The sequence below is a fragment of the Lygodium microphyllum genome, chromosome 26 (assembly GCF_053477565.2).
Source record: "Lygodium microphyllum isolate KBCC chromosome 26, Lygodium_microphyllum_v1.1.10, whole genome shotgun sequence".
Classification (NCBI taxonomy): Eukaryota; Viridiplantae; Streptophyta; class Polypodiopsida; order Schizaeales; family Lygodiaceae; genus Lygodium; species Lygodium microphyllum.
In genome coordinates, this window is record NC_141160.1 from 3696095 (window position 1) to 3715484 (window position 19390).

The following is a 19390-nucleotide window of genomic DNA, read 5'->3' on the forward strand; positions in this document are numbered from 1 at the left end:
AACAATAAAAGAAAAATACGTTTGTATGTAAAAAGTAAAGGTATACTCTTCACTTACCCAAGGTTGCATATATAGAAAGTTGTTGAAGCTTTTTAAATGAGGCATCGACTAATATGCTAAATAGAGAATTGCATATTTGCTTTTTCGCTCATGCCCCCATGTACACCTCTCCCCAAGAAGTTTGGCAGGACTTGCGTGATGATACGCCCTCTAAATAAGGGCCTTGTATGTAGTAATAGCTCTACCATGCATGTAGGCATGTGGGCAATGCAGGAACCCCCTCTTTGGTTTGTCTCTAGATATTTGGCTATACTCCACCACCATTTGGTGTGTTAAGATGGAGACCTATTAGGTAAATGTGCTACTCATAAATACCTTATCCTCATATGAGGAGCTCATAATTCAAATATGTCGTGTAATGAACCAGAATTTCCTTATGACTCGTTTTCCCGCTCGTACATGCCTTGGTGGCAGTAGAAACTTGTAAGCAAGTCCACACCCGGCTCTTCACTCTAGGAGAGAATAAAGAAGGTGGTGATGTTGTCGTGTGGAAGTCTACATAGTCTTGCTCACACAGTGCTAGGTATGAATTGTGCCAAAGTCTTCTGATCACACTTCCGCTCTTTTTGACCTTTGATCAAACATCCCTATAATTTGGTCCTTTGATCATGTAAGATGTTGTGTAACTTTGTTACTTGAGAACTGTGATTTAGAATGTTGGGTGAATCAATTGGCAAATGCAATGACACTACACGTGTACAATGAAGCTAACATTTTGGTATGAATCAACCGACACAAGTGTTTTTGTTGGGGGTTTGTTAGGGTGTGTGTATGTGTGTGTGTGATGTGATCAAAAGGAAGACGGCTCTCATATCGGATGATGAGAAGGATATTATTCCCAGCTTTTGGAAGTAAAGTTAGGGAATCAAAAGTACGCGTGGTTGGAAGTGTGTGATAGTGTGGGAATAACCATGTAACATGCGAGCCCTCGACATGTATGTATATATAGACCCATGAGTCGCAGCAAACTGCAAGCACAGGTCTGTAATACAGTACACACCCACCCACACACACACACAAACACAGACACAAACATAGACACACACACAGAGAGAGAGAGAGAGAGAGAGAGAGAGAGAGAGAGAGTATGTCTTTCCAGGATCATCACCATCACTGTTACGAGCATGAAGGATCTAGTTCATGTACTATTGATGGTCTTACTTTTTATTTTTACTATATAGTAGTTTATGACAAAAGCTATTGACACTCATGTTTGTTGTTGGTAAAGAGATTGTCACTTTCCATGGATGGACACTAATATCTTAGTGGCACAAGTCTATTTCCCAACACTTAAATGATGATGATGATATTCTTTACTTCAATTTTGGATTATGCGCTAATGGGCTATGTCTACGTCTTGAGCTATGTATGTTTTGTACCATGGCCAAGTCCAAGTGCTTGTAGGATTAGTGGAAGGACAACCTTTTGAGATGCACAAGTGGAAGGAGACATAAACCATGGGAACATGATTTTATCATCTTCAAATAAAGTCAGCCTTCACAAACACATGAAGGAGGATTACATAAGGATAAATGTGAAAATATGAAAGACCCTTATAAGGCTACTGATAAAAACTAATTAACATGATTTTCATGTGATGAATACACTTGGCTTTGGTATGATTCTTATAAGCCATATTTGGTAGTTCTGATCATCAATCTAGGTTGGATTGAATTAACAAGTATGTGGGGAGCCGATGAGGGTATCGCAATTCTGTATGAGCTAGATAATCAACATGAAGGACATGTAGAATAGCCCATGAGCTCCCTAAGCATGCTAACATAGCTTCTAGGGTTGGGAAGGGATGAGAAATGGTATTGAGTAGTAATTAGCAACACTATTAAAGAGTAGTGGTGTGAAGAGTGGAGAGACGACTATGAGCAAGGGGTTAATACTATTGTGTTGGAGCAAGGCTTTTGTTTCTTCCTCTTTCCCTACAATACCTAAATGGAGAATGAGCGTCTGCTATTCGTGTTTTCTTTTCCATTGGGAGTAAACAAGATGAGCTATTGGGTTGCCTTCTTTCTTTTCAATTTTGTCTAAACATGATAAGCTTTGTTTAATGGTTTTGATGAAGAGTTCATGAGAGTAGAAAGAGAGGTGAAGAAACCTCAAGTCATAGAATGTAAGATGTTGCAAGACCAATTGAAGGAGGACTTTCATAGCCATAATGTGTTGAAGATGAAGTTTGCAACCTTCTCAAATATTACAGCCATACTAGCTTGATGTTCTCTAGACTTTGAAGAAGTTATAGAAGCTTGAACTATGGTTTTATGAATTTCTTTTCCTCCACTTTGTACCCTCTATTATAGGTAGCCATAGAGATATTGTGCCAGTTTTTTAATGCAAAAAGAAGATGGACAAGTGGCTAATCCTTCCTTAGATTAGGAAACTCTAAAAGATGGTTGTTTTGACCAAATTGTATGTTGAAATGATGCTAGTTTTGCCTCTTGCCATTTCTACTGCAGGGGTATATTTTTGTAAGTAGGACCTGATTTTGTCACATATTGAAGATTTTGGAAAAAAGTTTCATTTAAGCAATGTGCTAAAATAATGGAGGTTACTTGAAAGACAACGAAAGAATACAAAAAATATGTAGTTATCATAAATAAACGGTTCTTTTTTAAAGGAAGCTTTCAATTAAATCAGTGGTCTGTGTTATGAATTGGTTAGGAATTTTACACTATCCTAATGGAAAGTTAGAATGATCTCGAAAGATGTTGGTGGAACTTTAACTGTTGAGTTAAGAAATAACTGTTAAAGAAGACACAAAGTATAATAAAAATTTCTTCGAAAAGGACGATGGAAGACCCAACAACTCAATAATGAATAGATATGAAGTGATTGAGAGAGGTATAAGAAATAGCAACAATGAACATAGAAGAAATTTAGCAGTGGTACCCAAGGAAGGGTGGCCATACATCCAACTTGAAGCACCCAAACATGAAAATCTAACGCTAGGTCATCAAACATCCCCAAGACTTTGGTGGGATAGCAACTAGAGATGCCTTTAACATCTTTGACACATGAGAATTGAATAATCACCTCTCACATAGTCTCTTACACACGAACATAAGCATTTGTTTGTAGTGAATAGCATGGCCTTCCTTCAATCCCATGAAGGATGGGCTTTGCACACTCCACAATCCAAGTGAGTGCTCTTTCGACTCTCAATCCTCTATGACTTCCACATGCAAAAGAGAAGGATGGGTATAGGAAGAGAGATTGCTAGGAGAGAAGATGAGTAGAGTTTCACCCTCTTGATCCTTCACCCTCACTCTCTCACTCTCACTCTCACTCACTCTCTCACAATGAAAGTAGGAAGGCAAGTGCACAAATTTTTCATATACATGTATAGCTTGTTCTATTTATTCTCATCCTTTTTATACATGATTTCTAGTGTTAGGGTTTTCCCATCGCTCTTGGGCATCCATCCCACTTTAGGACCTCAAGACTAGTTATCCCTTATTGCATGCTTTTCCTATGGTTAGAATGAACTACAACCTTTGTGGTTTTTCCATGGGAGCTTATGCTATCATTACAATGCACATGAGATAATGCTTGAGCTTGCGGATTTACATGCTTAATCAATATAAGTGTTGCAACCATTTCGCTATTCAAATGTGCATGTTATATTGTGGTTAATAATCCAAAGACTATTTTCAAAAATTTTAGCTATTCAAATGTGCATGTGCTTTATCACATTATATTGTGGTTAGTAATCCAAAGACTATTTTCAAAAATTTCGGCTCCTTCTCATGTTTTCTCATTCTTGCTTACACTTTGCATGCCATGTACTTCCTATGGTTAATAGTATCTCCCTTCTAGAGTGCTAGTGCCATGGCAGTCTTCGTTGTAGGTGGTAGGCTTAAACTTGCACTAAAGATATGGATGTTGGGGGCAATTGTGTGTCACCTTGGAGGAATTCTTCAAAGTGTTGATGGCATAGAAGCTTCTAGTTATAAGTTGTTGTTGGAGTGGTGGTAGGTGTCCTAGCTATTGAAGTTGGTGGGATTCTCTTGATGGGTTTGATAGTGATTATTCTCCTAGTAAGCTTGCTTGGCAAGTCACAGATTAGAAGTAGTGGAATGGAAAACCTTGAAGAACAACTAATTGCATATTCATCCTTGGAATCTTTAGTACTTGCAATTAAAAAACCTTTTGTGTTGTCCCTAGGGGATAGTACAAGTATTGTTTTTGTGCACAAGACATATTGTGTTAGTTTGGGAGATGGGTCGACAGGCAAGCCTGAAGTGTTGTCCCATACTTGAGGGCCCCAACCATGTATAGTTTATGGTGCATATATTACATGCATGCACTTGAATAATAAGGTATTTCTTAGTTACAAGATAGTTGTTATGGTTCCTCATAGTTGTATTGTTGACAAATAGATGGAGAAAGAATTATGGCTAGCTAGAATTACACTTAAAGGAGATTCTTAAGATGCCATTATTAGTTGGATAATATGTGTCATATCTAGATGGCTTGAGAATAAGGCTCTTCAGTAGTTAAACTTCTTCCATTGAGGTTGAAGAGAATTCTCTTCTTCTAGTGCTTTTCCACCTTGCTTTGTTAGGGCATTGATGTGATATAAGGAAGGAAATGTGCAATTTTGTTGAAGGAGAGAGACAAATTATATTTCAACCAACAGAGAGGAGCTGCATACTCTATTCTCTCCTTTAACATGGTATCAGAGCCATGAATGGGCTCTATGGTGGATAGCATTTGTGAAGCAGACTTGGAACTTGAAGATTCAGGGTTCTTCACAAGAGGGGATGACTATCATTGCTCCTGTTGAAGGTATGCATTGCATCATTTGGTTTTCCATTGCTCAAGAGGTTGTTTGTGACTTGTTTGGAGAATTGTGGAGGCTTTAGTGAGAACTCAAGAGCAAGCATTGGTCATCATTTCATTGTGGAGCTGCTGCTGTTATCATCATACTAGTCTGTGTGCTTGCGCCTGATGCTGAGGGAGTCTCCTTGGCTGCCAACAAACTCAACAAATACTTACTAGGCTATATATTGCTTGGAAATTCTTCTTGGAAGGACCTTTGATGTCTTGATATGCTATTTCTTGGTCGGGAGATGATATGTGAGCTTGAACAATTGGTTACATGTCTAGAATTGAATATTGTCTATTCTATATAGATAATATACAACATGTATGTATCTCTGACATGATCTTGGAGCTCTCTAACATACCTAGAAGCATCATTAGAGCATAGATATATTCAAGGAGGACATATGGATTTGATTTTATGCCTTTAAGCTAGAATTTTTTGCTAAAATAATCAAATATTGAAAATTTTCACATGCTGAAAATGTTCATTTACTGTGGACAAAAAACATTGTCTTTTACTAAAGCAATACATGACATTAGAAGGCTTCTGACATTTGTATAACCTGGCATATGTCTTCTGAATGTCTGGTGGATTAAGAAGAGTACTTGAGGCTACTGAATGCTAAAGGTTGAAGTTGGAAACAAATGCATTGGCATCTACTTGGCTGGTTACACACAGTAAATGCATTATATGATATTGCTTCTTGAAGACAGAGTTTATGGATGCCAACATGGTCATGTATCAATCCTTAGACACAATAGCAAATGTATGAAGTGATTTGAGGACATTCTTAAGCTAAAGTACACCTTGGTTGTCAGTGTCTTGGCTGTCTGCAACCAATGAGAAGATTTATAATACTTATACTTTATATATATGCACCAGTTTGTGCTGTATGATCATGTATGGACTTTTACATGTACAAGCAGATGTCTAGGAATTTTTGGAACATGTATGACATGTATAAACTTTTTTTTTGGTTGTGAATTATGATGGGACCTAAAATGGGTTGGCACTCACTATAGCACTAGCCGGACCTCTGACATGCACAAGACAACCCCACGGCCTCATGGTTAGGAGCGTCTACAGGACACATTGCCCTACCATCGTATGTACATTTTGTGTTTGTATCGTGTTTATAGTCCAACTCTTAACCTTGTTAGACTCCTTAGAGGGAGACCCTACACATAGGTGTAATTCACCATGTAGAACAACATAGGAGACACCCCTCGGCTAATTGCCATGGCCCCACTGCGACCCTCCTCCTACACCTTGGGGATTGGCCCCTCGATGCGTCACACACATATAACACATACGAAATAGAGTCCGCTCTTGGTCCCAATATTATATTGTTTCAGGAATGTACCGGTCCTCACTTGTCCCCTTGGACCCACCATCTAGACCTACAACTTGGGTGCCTTACTCTCTCCAGCGTGGATCATTTATACTTCAACCAATTGCTATGCATGCCAGGAATAGATACCATGTGTATGATTCATGCAATGGGGAATGCTTTATAATTCACAAATAATTATGGTTTAAAATCAACCTATGTGTTGTGTAAAATAGTCCTTTTTATGAAATTCTGCTAATACGCAATGCTTCGCTGTAGGGGCCTAGCACCAAGGCAAACCTCGTGCTGCTAGATCCATTATTTTAAAATAAACTGCATTCTAAATTTTATGCATGAAGAGAACAATCAAAATTTGTAACATTTCAGTGCTTAAACTATTGTATAACATCAACCTCCCTCTCACGTTTAAATTTTGCTGCGGTGCATAGGTGTAGAGGTTCTTTTATGTCATTTTTTTGTATGTAAAAGCAATAAATACACACTTTAACACAAAGGACAAGGGCCAAACTGAGGCTTAACCTCATGCTTCGGCCCTGTCAAACATTCACATACATAGGTCTCATTTTTTCTTTTTTTTCTCATGCTTCGGCCCTGTCAAACATTCACATACATAGGTCTCATTTTTTCTTTTTTTTCGAACGCAAGAAACCCATTTTTTCCCATTTTCTCTATTTTTTCTATTTATTTTTAATAGAAAATATGTATTTTTGGTTTTTTTCTGATGACTAATCATTGGAACTAAAACTCAGCATTTTTCTTTATTGTATCCCATGTCCACTCGTTTTTTTCCACTCAAAATCAAAGAGACTATCAATTTTCATCAAAATTAGTGTTTTTTCGGGTTTTGAAAATTTATAATTGTTGTAAATCAATATGGGTTCTGCATAACAATGATTGCAGCTGTCAGAAATAATGCAAGGAACATTCAAATAAAATTTCAGCCCATGTGCACGCCATTTAGACCATGAACGATAAAAAATAAGAAAAAATCTTTCATAAAATAGAGCATACCACCTTTTTGCGTGTTTTGGGTATTTGGAATACTTAATCGAGACTGTGTATCGACTAACCAGCCATGGATTTCAGCATAGATCTTCAGCCGTCAGCTTCCTCAGCCTCTTGGAACAATCTTGTGCCTCCCAGACAAGCATCCATCACCTGATTCTCTTCTTGATTCTTGCCACATGAAGTGCCTCTATGCAGGAGAGAGAGAGAGGAGAGAGAAAGATTGAAATTGCATCTCCACAACTAGGTATCCATCTTTGAAGCCTAAGGCGGTGATGGGGAGTGAAGATAGAGTGTAGTTCATTCATCAAATCAGTTGGGGGGGTTGCATTGAAGTGCCATAGCCCCTCCTCTTCATCAAATGGATTCATGGCGCCCTCATTCTCTGCACACAAAAAATATGGATGCCCCTTCCCCCCCCACGATTTTGATTTTTTGGGAGCCCCCAAAAGGCACATCTTTAGGGCTCTCTTAAGTCCTTTCTCACTTGACCTTGGGCCTTGGCCTCCCGGGCACTGCCATTTCTACGTTCGGTACCCGATTCGAAGTCTGAAAAATCTCGACAGTCCGTCTTGATGTCCTGCACTGCTGGGCATCTCCCAAGGTCTCATTTGGCATGCCAAAAAATTATGGAAATTCACCAAGTGTCATCTAGTGCGTCTTTTAACCACTTTTGGACAGTGCCGCTTAAAATTGATGCCTTTGACGAAGTCTATTTTTCCCCTAAAATTTGGAAATTTTTGCTATTTTTAAGCACTTATCGGCATAAAAAATCATCTGTCATTGGTGACCACAGGATAGGGCAACTCAGCCCATCAAATCCCACGAACAGATCTGCACATAAACACAACCACAAAGAGCATCAAGCTAATATAAAAAAGATACACATCAAAGCACAACACAGCTCTCACCCTACCCCCTATCAAAACCAAGGCATGAAATACACGAGGAGTAGACCTAGCATAATCTGGTAGAAAATCCAAGCTAGTCACTAACCAACTACTGCAACATAGCCAAGCTAAAAAGAACTATCAAAGAGATCATCCTAAGTGGTGGTCTGAACTACCTACCTAACTAAGGGCAACTCAACTAGGAGCTTCTACTAGGCGAGAACTCCTATGCCTGATCAAGAAATAGTTTCTTTTAGCACATTGCTCTTTTAGCCTCTTATTTTCCATACTTGGGCGTGTAAAAAGGAGGGAGCTGAGCATAGTGACCCAAGGAGAATAGGGCATCGGCCTCAGTTCCTGTCTTGGCACCCAAGAACCTACCAAGCCATAGCAAGGTGACACAGAACCCTTTTCTAATGCTCACTTTTATTTTCGCTCCAACCTTCTTGTATTCTTTGTTTTTCAGCTAGACACCACCCCTCGAAAGACAAGGAATCAGCCCCGGGTATTATCTCATCCCCAGGAACCTATGAGGCCTTCGCAACGCGATAAACAGCAACTCAAGGATTTTCTTTCTTTCCTTTTCTATTTTTATAGGGGTTAGAACCCGTTTTTACACAAGTACCTCCACCAACCAAACCTAGGGTCCTCTTGACCTAAAGAAATGGCACATTTCACTGCAAACTAGTTGGCTCTCTTGGCCTAAAGAAATCGAACATGACATGACAAAACTAACTGGTCCTCCTGGCCTAAGGAAATAGATCATTAAAACCTTAAAACAACTGGCCCTCTTGGCCTTAAAAAATCAAGCAAACTAGCTCATATAGCTTCCTCCTTGGAAGATGATGGATATATGAAAATACACTCCATTCCAAGGAGAGAAATAGGGCTCTCAGCCCTAAACTAAATGCATCAAGTTGTGACTCATACCTCCTACATATATAACAAGAGGCGTATGCATAACATGTCATCTGATCAACCTATGGGTCCAGGATAATAGTGGTAGATGGGTCTTGGCCACTCTTTGCATTACCCATATCAATCATCCCCTGTCATATAATGCATGATCTGATAACATTCCCCACAAGCAACCAGGTCCCGTCTTGTTATCAAGAGTGACATCCAGACTAGGATCACAGTTGAAGAAGAGGTCCTCTTCATAAGCAAAATTTGCTAAGGAATCTGCAAACTGATTCCAATAACGTGGAATGAGCTGAAGAGATACGCTCTCAAATTCATCAAGTAGGGTTATAGCAGTGCGATGATACATACAAAGGATGGGATTCCGGACTGTATATGTTCCATTGAGTTGATTTAAGATCAGCTGGGAATCCCCCTTTCCCAACAACCGCCAAATACCACTTTCTTTGTAATATTCAGTCCCATAATCAAGGCTTTATACTTTGCCATGTTGTTTGTGAATCCTACCCTCAAATAAACAACTAATTTCATTGCAACCCTATGATGGGGATCTCAAATAACTACTCCAACACTCCCTTTTTTATTAGACCCCCGGGATGCTCCATCAAAGTATGCCGTGTATGTCCATAATGGGTTTATACAACTAACCATCAAGAACTCCCCTATTCGTAATTATGATAGTCAAAATCCAACATATTGAGAGGATGAACCGACGGCTCCATCCCAACTTCTTCATTAAACTCAACAGGGATGCTTGTCAAAATTTGTAAACAGTGATGGCAAAAAAGTTTGATCTCCCACACAAAGGCACCGTCTTCATGCTCAATTACTTTTTATGCTTTGCTCCACCAGATAAGCCTCTCCTGACGATATCGTTGCTCGAGATATTGGTGCTCCAAATAAGGGATTAACCACCCCATCAACTAGTTTAAGCTCTCCTGGAGGTCTCAAATCAACCCTAGCATACACCTACAATGCATTTAGTGTGTTAGCATATTCAGAAATAATAAGGTTTAATCTTATTAAGATTAACCTTATTCTTAAATTCCACTCCTTGTAGATCAGTTAATAAAGCCGTTGACTTATTTTTACCTAGCCGAACTATCTTGTAAGGGCCATCCCATCTAGGTTCCAGCTTTCCTGGAAATAGCTCCCTATGCACATCGTAGTATAGAACTAACTACCCTTTCTTAAAGGTATATTTCTTTGCTTTTAGATCATGCAACCACTTCATCCGACATTTAGCCACCTCCTAGTGCAACAGACTCTACAATTTAAGTTCATCCAAGTGGGCTATATTCGTAAACTGCTCAAATAGGGCATCTTCATCACCTAAAGAATGATTGATTGTGAATCTTATGGTCGGAAACTCAATTTCTAAGGGCAAGACACACTCCTCCCCATAAACTAATTTGAATGGGATGTGGCCAATGGCTCGCTTAAACGTTGTGTTATATGCCCAAACCACCACATATAATTTTGTATCCCAGTCCCGCTTCTTTTCAAAGACTATTTTGGATAGGATACCCACAAGCTACTTATTGGTACTTTCAACTTATCCATTTGCTTGCGGATCATAGTGGGTCATCTTATTATGCTTAATTTTCCATGCTTTAGTCAGGCTTTTAATCACCTTGTTCAAAAAATGGGTTCCATGGTCCAATACTATTTCCTTTGGTGGAGAAAAACGACAGATGATCTACTCAAGTAGGAAAAAACAATCTCTTTTCCATTATCCTGCCTCGTCACCCATGCTTCTGACCACTTTGTAAAGTAATCAGTTGCTACTATAATGTATGTTTTCTAAGTAGTAGACGACGGGGTAATAGGTCCCACAAAATTGATGGCCCACTTCTCAAATGGAAGGGTAGCCATAATCGGCGTAAGTGGACGCTTCCTATTCTCTCTACTGTCATGTCTTTGACATGTATCACATCTCTTGACATAGTCAAATGAATCCTACAAGATGAACGGCCACCAATACCCAGCTCTTAAAGCCTTCTATGCCGTCAACCGCCCAGCAAAGTGCCCTCCACAAGCGGAGTCATGGCACTCTTCCAGTATAAATGGAACATTGTCAGGAATCACACAACGGTGATAGATATTATCAACACCCTACTAATATAGTGTTCCTGCGATCATGGAAAATTTCAATGCCTACTATTTAATTTTCCTCTTCTCCAATTTTGATAAAGTAGCTCCAGTCTTTCCCGTAGAAAGATAGTGTGTTATAGCAGCACACCAGGAGGGAATAGATGTATCAATCTTGAACAAGGTTTCCATGTCACTTCCTTCAGCCGAGACCTCTTTTGGCTCTCTGAAATTCACAAGACACTCTACAATGCCCTATAGCTTCGGCGGGTTGCTCTTAATCACGTAATCAAATTCCTGCAAAGTGATTAGCCACTTTGCTAAACAATCAGGCGGCTGTAACTTATTCAACAACAATCGAAGTCCTTCCGTCTTCGTATAAAAAACCACATTCTCATAAAGAATGTCCTGCCTGAAATTTTTGGTCGCAAATACCATCACAAGGCACAACTTCTCCATATATGTGTAGTTAATCTCTAATATACCCAACTTCCGACTAGCAAAAGCTATCAGATGGTACCACTTCTCCTCCCAAATTTGGGATAAGAAACAACTGATACTATACGTGGTTGCTCCTGAAAATATATAGAACATTTCGACCCTTTTAGGTGCTTTTAAAACAGGTGCTTTGGCAAGCTCCTACTTCACATAATCAAAAGATACTTTGCAAGCATCACTCCATGCAAACTAGGTCTTGTCCGTTTTTCTTTGCCGTTTTTCTTTGCCACGAACTAGGTGCATTACATGACCTAAATGCCATCACATGGTACGCAAAGGTACCGAAGATAGTGATAAATGTCATTTTCCGCTTGTCTTGCTCAACAATCGCCATTTGGTTATACCCTACAAAGCAATCCATGAACTAATATATTTCCCTACCTGCCAATTGATCTAAAATTTGGTCAATAAATGACAATGGGTAGTAATCTTTAATAGCCTATTTATTTAGCTCTCTAAAGTCTACACAAATACAGATTTGACTATTCTTCTTCTTTCTAATCACAACTCGTGAACACCATTCAGTATGCTGAACTGGGAAGATCAAACCCACCTTCCACAACTTCTGAAGCTCTTCAAACAGCATGTCCCTTAGTTCAAAAGGCATATGCATTACTTTGTAACATACAAGGCGGGTACCTTCCTTTATAGGAATGGTATGCACAGCTAGACTGGGAGGAATACCCCTAAGTCCAAGCAAAGATGTCATGGAACTCCTGAATCAAGGACACATAGTCCTCTCTCTCTTTCGAACTGAGCATGGAACCTAATTTGATTGGCCGCGAATCATTAGGCGTGCCAAGGTCCAACTCAATAACGTCTACATCTCTTATTTGATCTTGAGGCTCTATTAGCTCATTCAAGGTTATCTAATAAATATCCTCTGTAATGGACCCTTCTTTAGATCCATCGCTTGATGACATCTCACTACCAGATGGATCATCTATTGTTTCTAGTTTAGTGAAGGATAATGAAGCTTTCTCACTCTGAGGAGACTCGAGGTAAGCATCCACTATTACCTGATGGGCACCTCGACCTAGAATCACTCGACCAGCATGTATATCAACTTGATAGTCTGTCCGTAGAGTCCATGGTCTGCCTAGAAAAACTGGATAGCTAGTATGTCTTGCAAACCTTATCACCCTAAATCCGAGATAGCATTCCACGCTCGCAACTGTAATGTGGACTTTAGTGATGCAACCTTTCGGTTGTCTTAGACTATCATTAGCGATCCTAGTAAGTGTGGAGGCGTCTTTTTGGATCTCTAGACCTAACCTCTCCATTAAATTTGAACTCATGATATTGACGAAGGATCCAGTGTCCACAATAGCGTGCTCCACTAATATTCCATCCACACATGCTGGAACCCTAGGGCAATGCTTTTCAGCACGATCGAACCAATCTTCTCCCACTCTAGCTATGCCCAAAGGTTCTACAATATACCCTATACGCAGGATTTTCTTGAATTCCTTGCGTACTCCTGGAGAAAGTTTAATCAATTGTAGGAGATTTACGTCTATTTTAACTTCGCAAAGAGAACTAAATGCAACAAGAATTGAAAGCAACAAATTGAAATGATTTCTCCATGTCTTCCAATCATCAAACAAACTAACTAACCTAAAATACTTACTTGTTTTGAAGATCAAAACACCCAAACTTCCTACCTATCTCAAGCTCCATTTTGGGGATGAATCCCTTACATCCATGCTTGATATGAGGTGCGCAAGCGCTCAAGCTTGAATCCGTTGATCCCCGCAAAACGGAACCAAAATGTGTGAGCTTTCACTCGATCGCCAAGACCCACGGACCGCTTATTGTTTCAAGTGTTCCAAGCGAGCTCTAATGGCTACCTCTCACATAGCTGACGCATCGTCAATCCTATGAGTGTATTGAGCTTACCTTGATGCAGATATGAGTTGCCTTCTATCTCGCACTGTTGAGATATCGAGCTCCACTCGTGATATGCCAGGGTGACCGTTGTGCATTTATGTCACTGACTTGTTAGTTGTATGCAGATGTGGTTGGTACACCGCCCATGAATAATAGCTAGATGACAACTATCCTTATCTACTCTAGTTCGTGGCTCAGTACGTATGCCACCTTACTTAGTTGAGTTTGGTTTGAGACCCATATATAGGGTTCTTCTATTTTTATGTACTTGAGTTCTTTTGGCTTACACAACTAAGAAGAGAAACACTGTTTTCAGCCTCCACCTTTGTGTGTATTCCCCCATTGTGCAAGCAAGAAAGCTACAAGTGAGACGCCTTCCTTCTCACCCATAATCTTGGCATGGTATCAGGGCCTTGTTTGTGGTAAGGAGCTCAAGAAAGCAAACCAAGTTTGCGGTGTTCTGGTAAGAGGACCACTGTTGCTTTCATTTTTTCTGTTTTGGGAGCAAGTCTCTACAGGTAGCATAGTCGGGAAGTGCAAGAGTACATTGTCTCAGATTGAGACGTCCTTCGCGGTGTAGCAAGAGGGCAGTATATGCTGCGGGAGAAGGCTTTAGCCCCTGGTTGCTCAGTTTTTTTGATTTGAGGCCATTTTGGGGCCTGTTTTGGAGGCGAAAGTTTTCTGCACGCACTTAGAAAAAGGCCGTGTTTTATGCTATGCGACCACTGTTCTACAGGTCGGTGAAAAGTTACTGTAGAAATTGCATTGTATGCCTGTGCGTAGAGACATTGGGAGTTACAGAATCATCCTAGTTGCATGTTGATTCAAAATCGTCACTAGGAAGTGACTCTGTGGTCAAATACCACTTTCATCAGTTTTGCAGATTTGCCCTTGTGAGGCTGAAGCTGTGTTCTTTGCAGTGATAGAATTTTTTGCAATGTTATGTAATGGCGTCTGATTCTCTTTCACAGATTGTCACTGAAAAGCTTGACAAGAACAACTTTCAAGCATGGAAGTTTAGAATAACAAATTTCCTTATGGGAACAGGATATTGGGAATTCGTTGCAGGAAATGAAGAAGAACCAGTTCTTCCTGATGTTCCCAATTAACAGCAAATGCAGGCATTTAAAGCATGGCATGAGAGAGCCAGGAAAGTTATGTACTCTCTGTCTATTAGCATTTCAGACTCTATGATTATGCATATTCAAGATGCAAGTACGCCAAAGGAGGCATGGGATACTTTGTCAAAAATGTATAGCATAAATACGCAAGCCAGGAAAATGCAGCTCAAGCAAGAGTTGCACAATGTGCAAAGAGAAAGTATGAGCATCAACGACTACCACATGAAGGTGAAGAAGATTGCAGATGCACTTGCTTCCATTGGGTCGCCAGTGGAAGATGATGATTTAGTTTCTATGACCTTGAATGGTCTAGGAAAGGATTATGCATAGTTCCAAACATCCATTTCCGTCCGTGAAAGATTTTCTGATTTTGAGGAGTTAATTTCTCTTCTAATTTCTGAGGAGCAGAGAAATGGTGGTGCATCTTCTTCAGGAGGAACTTCAAAAGAAGCTGTCTTCTACTCAAATGCTGGAAGAGGTAGAGGTAGAGGTAGAGGTAGAGGAGGCCGATCTGGAGGCCGTGGTAGAAATCAGAATATGCAGCAAACTCAAGAACACCAGTCCTATGGAGGAGGACGTGGTAACTCTAGAGGCAGGGGGAGCCAAAGAGGTCATGGTGGATGGCAAAGAGGCCAAAATGCAAACAGCAATGTTGAATGCTACTACTGTGGTAAAATGGGTCATATGGCTAAAGACTGCTATAAAAAGCAGAATGACATCATGAATGGAAAATTGCAACAAAGAAATTATGCATCTTCTAGTAGACAGGGTGATGACAGAAATGAGCATTTGTTTATGGTGCAACACATGACCAATTCTGTGACAAATGCAGAAGAAAGAAATGATGTGTGGTATGTTAACTCAGGTGCATCAAACCACATGACAGGTCATGTAGAATGGATGCAGGATGCAAGGAAAATGAAAAAACCAGGATTTGTGGAGACTGGTGATGATACTGCACATCCTATTGTGCAGATTGGAAAAATTCCTTTGTCTATGCAGGATGGGAAAAAGAAATACCTGTCGGATGTATTTCATGTCCCGAATATCACCAAGAACCTGGTTTTTGTTGGTCAAATGGTTGAGCAGGGCTTGCAGGTCAGATTTAATTCTCATGGATGCTTTGTTGAGGATATGAAAAATAAAGGTCTCTTGATAGCAAAAGGAAAGAAGAAGGGCATTTACGTTGGATGCAGACATGCCTGAATTGAGTATAGCAATGTTTGCACATGGGATCGGTGTAGTTGCAGATATTGATATCTGGCATAAACGTATTGGTCATGTTAATGTACAACGACTTAAATCAATGCAAGCCCAAAATATTGTTGCAGGATTGCCTAAATTCAAGGTTGCAGAAATGCATAAGGTATGTGAAGCCTGTCAATTTGAAAAACAGGCAAGGAAACCATTTCCTAGACATGTTCAAGAGAGTAAGAAGCCATTGGAATTAATCCACTCTGATGTGTGGACTACTAAAGCTGCATCTCTTGGAGGCTATCATTATTTTGTCACTTTTATTGATGACTATAGCAGAAAAGTTTGGGTGTATTTTATGAAAAAGAAAAGTGAAATTTTTGGGCATTTCAAAAATCTTAAAGCTATGGTTGAAAAACAAACAAGCTTGCAAATAAAATGCCTAAGGTCAGATGGAGGGGGAGAGTACCTCTCAAATGAGTTTGCAAGGTTCCTGCAGGAGCATGGCATAAAGTAGCAATATTCATGCAGTCATATCCCACAACAAAATGGAATTGCAAAAAGTAAAAACAGGCATATTGGAGAGGTATCTCGTGCCATGCTCAACGAAAAAGACTTGCCAGATTTTTAATGGGCTGAAGCAGTTGTTACAGCAGTCTACATAATAAACAGGACTCCCATTGCAGCAATACATGGGATGACTCCAGAGGAGAGGTATACTGGTAGGAAACCAGATATTTCTCATTTGAAAATTTTTGGTTGCATTGCCTATGTCCATGTGCCAAATGAGTTGAGATCCAAGTTGGATCCAAAAGCTAAGAAGTGCATCTTTATTGGTTACTCTCTGCAAGCAGAAAGGGTATAGATGCTATAACCCTTCTACTCGTAAGTTTACAGTGAGCAGAGATGTTGTTTTTGATGAGATGAGTAGCTGGTATAAACCAGTAAATGTGATTGATGATGTAGATGCACAAAATGGTAATGCTGCACAGAATTCACAACAGCAGTCACAAAATATTAGTGGATCTGGAGTGTCCTCTAGCAGTGGTTCATATTCTTTGCCATGGACAGGCAGATTGAGATCAGGAGAATCTCCTCAAAACAATGTAGATAGTGGTATGCAGGTTTCACGAAAAGGAAAAGAGAAGGTAGATCAGCCCATATTTGATATGAATGCAGGTTACTCTTATGTGGATGGTGAATCTAGTGGCTCAGAACAGAGCATTGATGATGGGTTGGATATTCCTTCTATTGTTACACTTGGAATAAGGAAGACCAGGGATGTTTTGAGAGCACCTGGGAGTGAACCTACTTTGCGCAGGTCTACCAGAGCTAGGTATCCTGTGGATAGGCTGAACTATGATGGATTTATAGAAATTCACTATGCCTATATGGTCAAAATGATACAAGAACCAGAACCCACTTCTTTTGAGCAAGCCATGGGAAAAGAAAAATGCGAGAAAGCCATGGATGAAGAAATGGATGCCTTGGAAGCAAATGCTACATGGGAATTGGTACCTTTGCCTAAAGATAAGAATGCAATTGGTTGTAAGTGGGTTTATAAGGTGAAGCACAATGCAGATGGTTCTGTGAACAAATACAAGGCAAGATTAGTAGTCAAGGGATATGCACAAACATATGGCATTGATTATGAAGAAACATTCAGTCCGGTTGCAAGGATGGCAACCGTAAGAGTAGTCATTGCTATGGCTGCATCAAAGGAATGGTCTTTACATCAGATGGATGTAAATAATGCCTTCATGCATGGTGATTTGAAAGAAGAGGTATATATGGAGCAGCCACCAGGTTATGTGCATGCTGTTCATCCTGAGTTTGTTTGCAGGTTGAAGAAAGCCTTGTATATCTTGAAGCAAGCACCTAGAGCATGGTCTGACAAGATAGGACAGTATCTTGTCACTATTGGCTTTCAGATTTCTCACTTTATGTGAGAAAAACAGAGAAAGGTATTATGCTACTTGTCATTTATGTTGATGATTTGATTATGACAGGTGATAGTGATGAAGATATCCTTCATGTGAAAATGCTATTGAAGCAGAAGTTTGAGATGAAGGATTTGGGAGAGCTGTGTTATTTCTTGGGCATTGAGGTGATTAGATCACCAAGTGGGATATGGCTCTTGCAGAGGCAGTATGGATTGGACATGCTGTCCAAATATGGGATGACAGGATGTAAGCCTATTTCAGTTCCTTTGGAGCAAAATGTGAAGTTGAGCGCAGATGCAGGTGAGCTTCTCCAAGACCCTACTATGTACAGATGCATAGTAGGAAGTTTGATTTATATGACTATTATCAGGCTAGATTTGAGCTATGATGTTGGATTGGTAAGTCAGTTTATGCAGGCTCTAAGGAAACCGCATTTGGATGCGGCTAGACGAATACTCAGGTATGTGAAGTCCACATTGCAGTATGGACTATTTTATGAGACTGGGGTTCATATACAGTTGCATGGATACACTGATGTTGATTGGGCTGGTAGTATTTCTGATAGACGATCTACCAGCGGATATGTGTTCTCTTTTGGGAGTGTTGCAGTCACTTGGAGCAGCAAGAAACAGCCTACAATTGCCTTGTCGAGCATAGAGGCTGAGTAGAGGCCTGCAGCAATGGCTGCATGTGAGGCAGCTTGGTTGCATAAGCTACTTTATGATATGCATCAGCCTACAGATGGGCCAGTTGTCATTTATTGTGACAACATGAGTAGTATACACTTGGAAAATAACCCATTCTATCATGCTAGAACAAAGCACATTGAGGTGCATTATCACTATGTGCGGGAGAGGGTTTTACAAGGTCTTATTGATCTAGTTTATGTTAGCACAGAGGATCAGGTAGCTGACATATTTACAAAGGCATTGGGCACAGAGAAGCTGCGCAGGTTCAGAGACCTGCTTGGTGTGTAGGAATTGGGATTGAGCTCGAGGGGGAGTGTTGAGATATCGAGCTCCACTCGTGATATGCCAGGGTGACCATTGTGCATTTATGTCACCGACTTGTTAGTTGTTTGCAGATGCGGTTGGTACAACCGCCCATGAATAATAGCTAGATGATAGCTATCCTTATCTACTCTAGTTTGTAGCTCAGTTAGTATGCCACCTTAGTTAGTTGAGTTTGGTTTGCGACCCATATATAGGGTTCTTCTATTTTTATGTACTTGAGTTCTTTTGGCTTACACAACTAAGAAGAGAAAAATTGTTTTCAGCCTCCACCTTTGTGTGTATTCCCCCATTGTGCAAGCAAGAAAGCTATAAGTGAGACTCCTTCCTTCTCTCCCACAATCTTGACATACACACATCGGTAACTCCACGATCCTAGGTGCTAGCTCAAGCATCCTCAAGCCTCCATCTCCAAGATCCATCCACCATAGCCGCGTGAATAAGAGAAGAGAAGAGAAGAGAAGAGAAAAAGAGAAGAGAAGATGGTGAAGAGCTTCACCCTCTTGATCCCTCACTCTCTCACACTCTCACACTCCCTCTCTCAAGAGCACACATAAGCAAGTAGAAGAGAAGAAG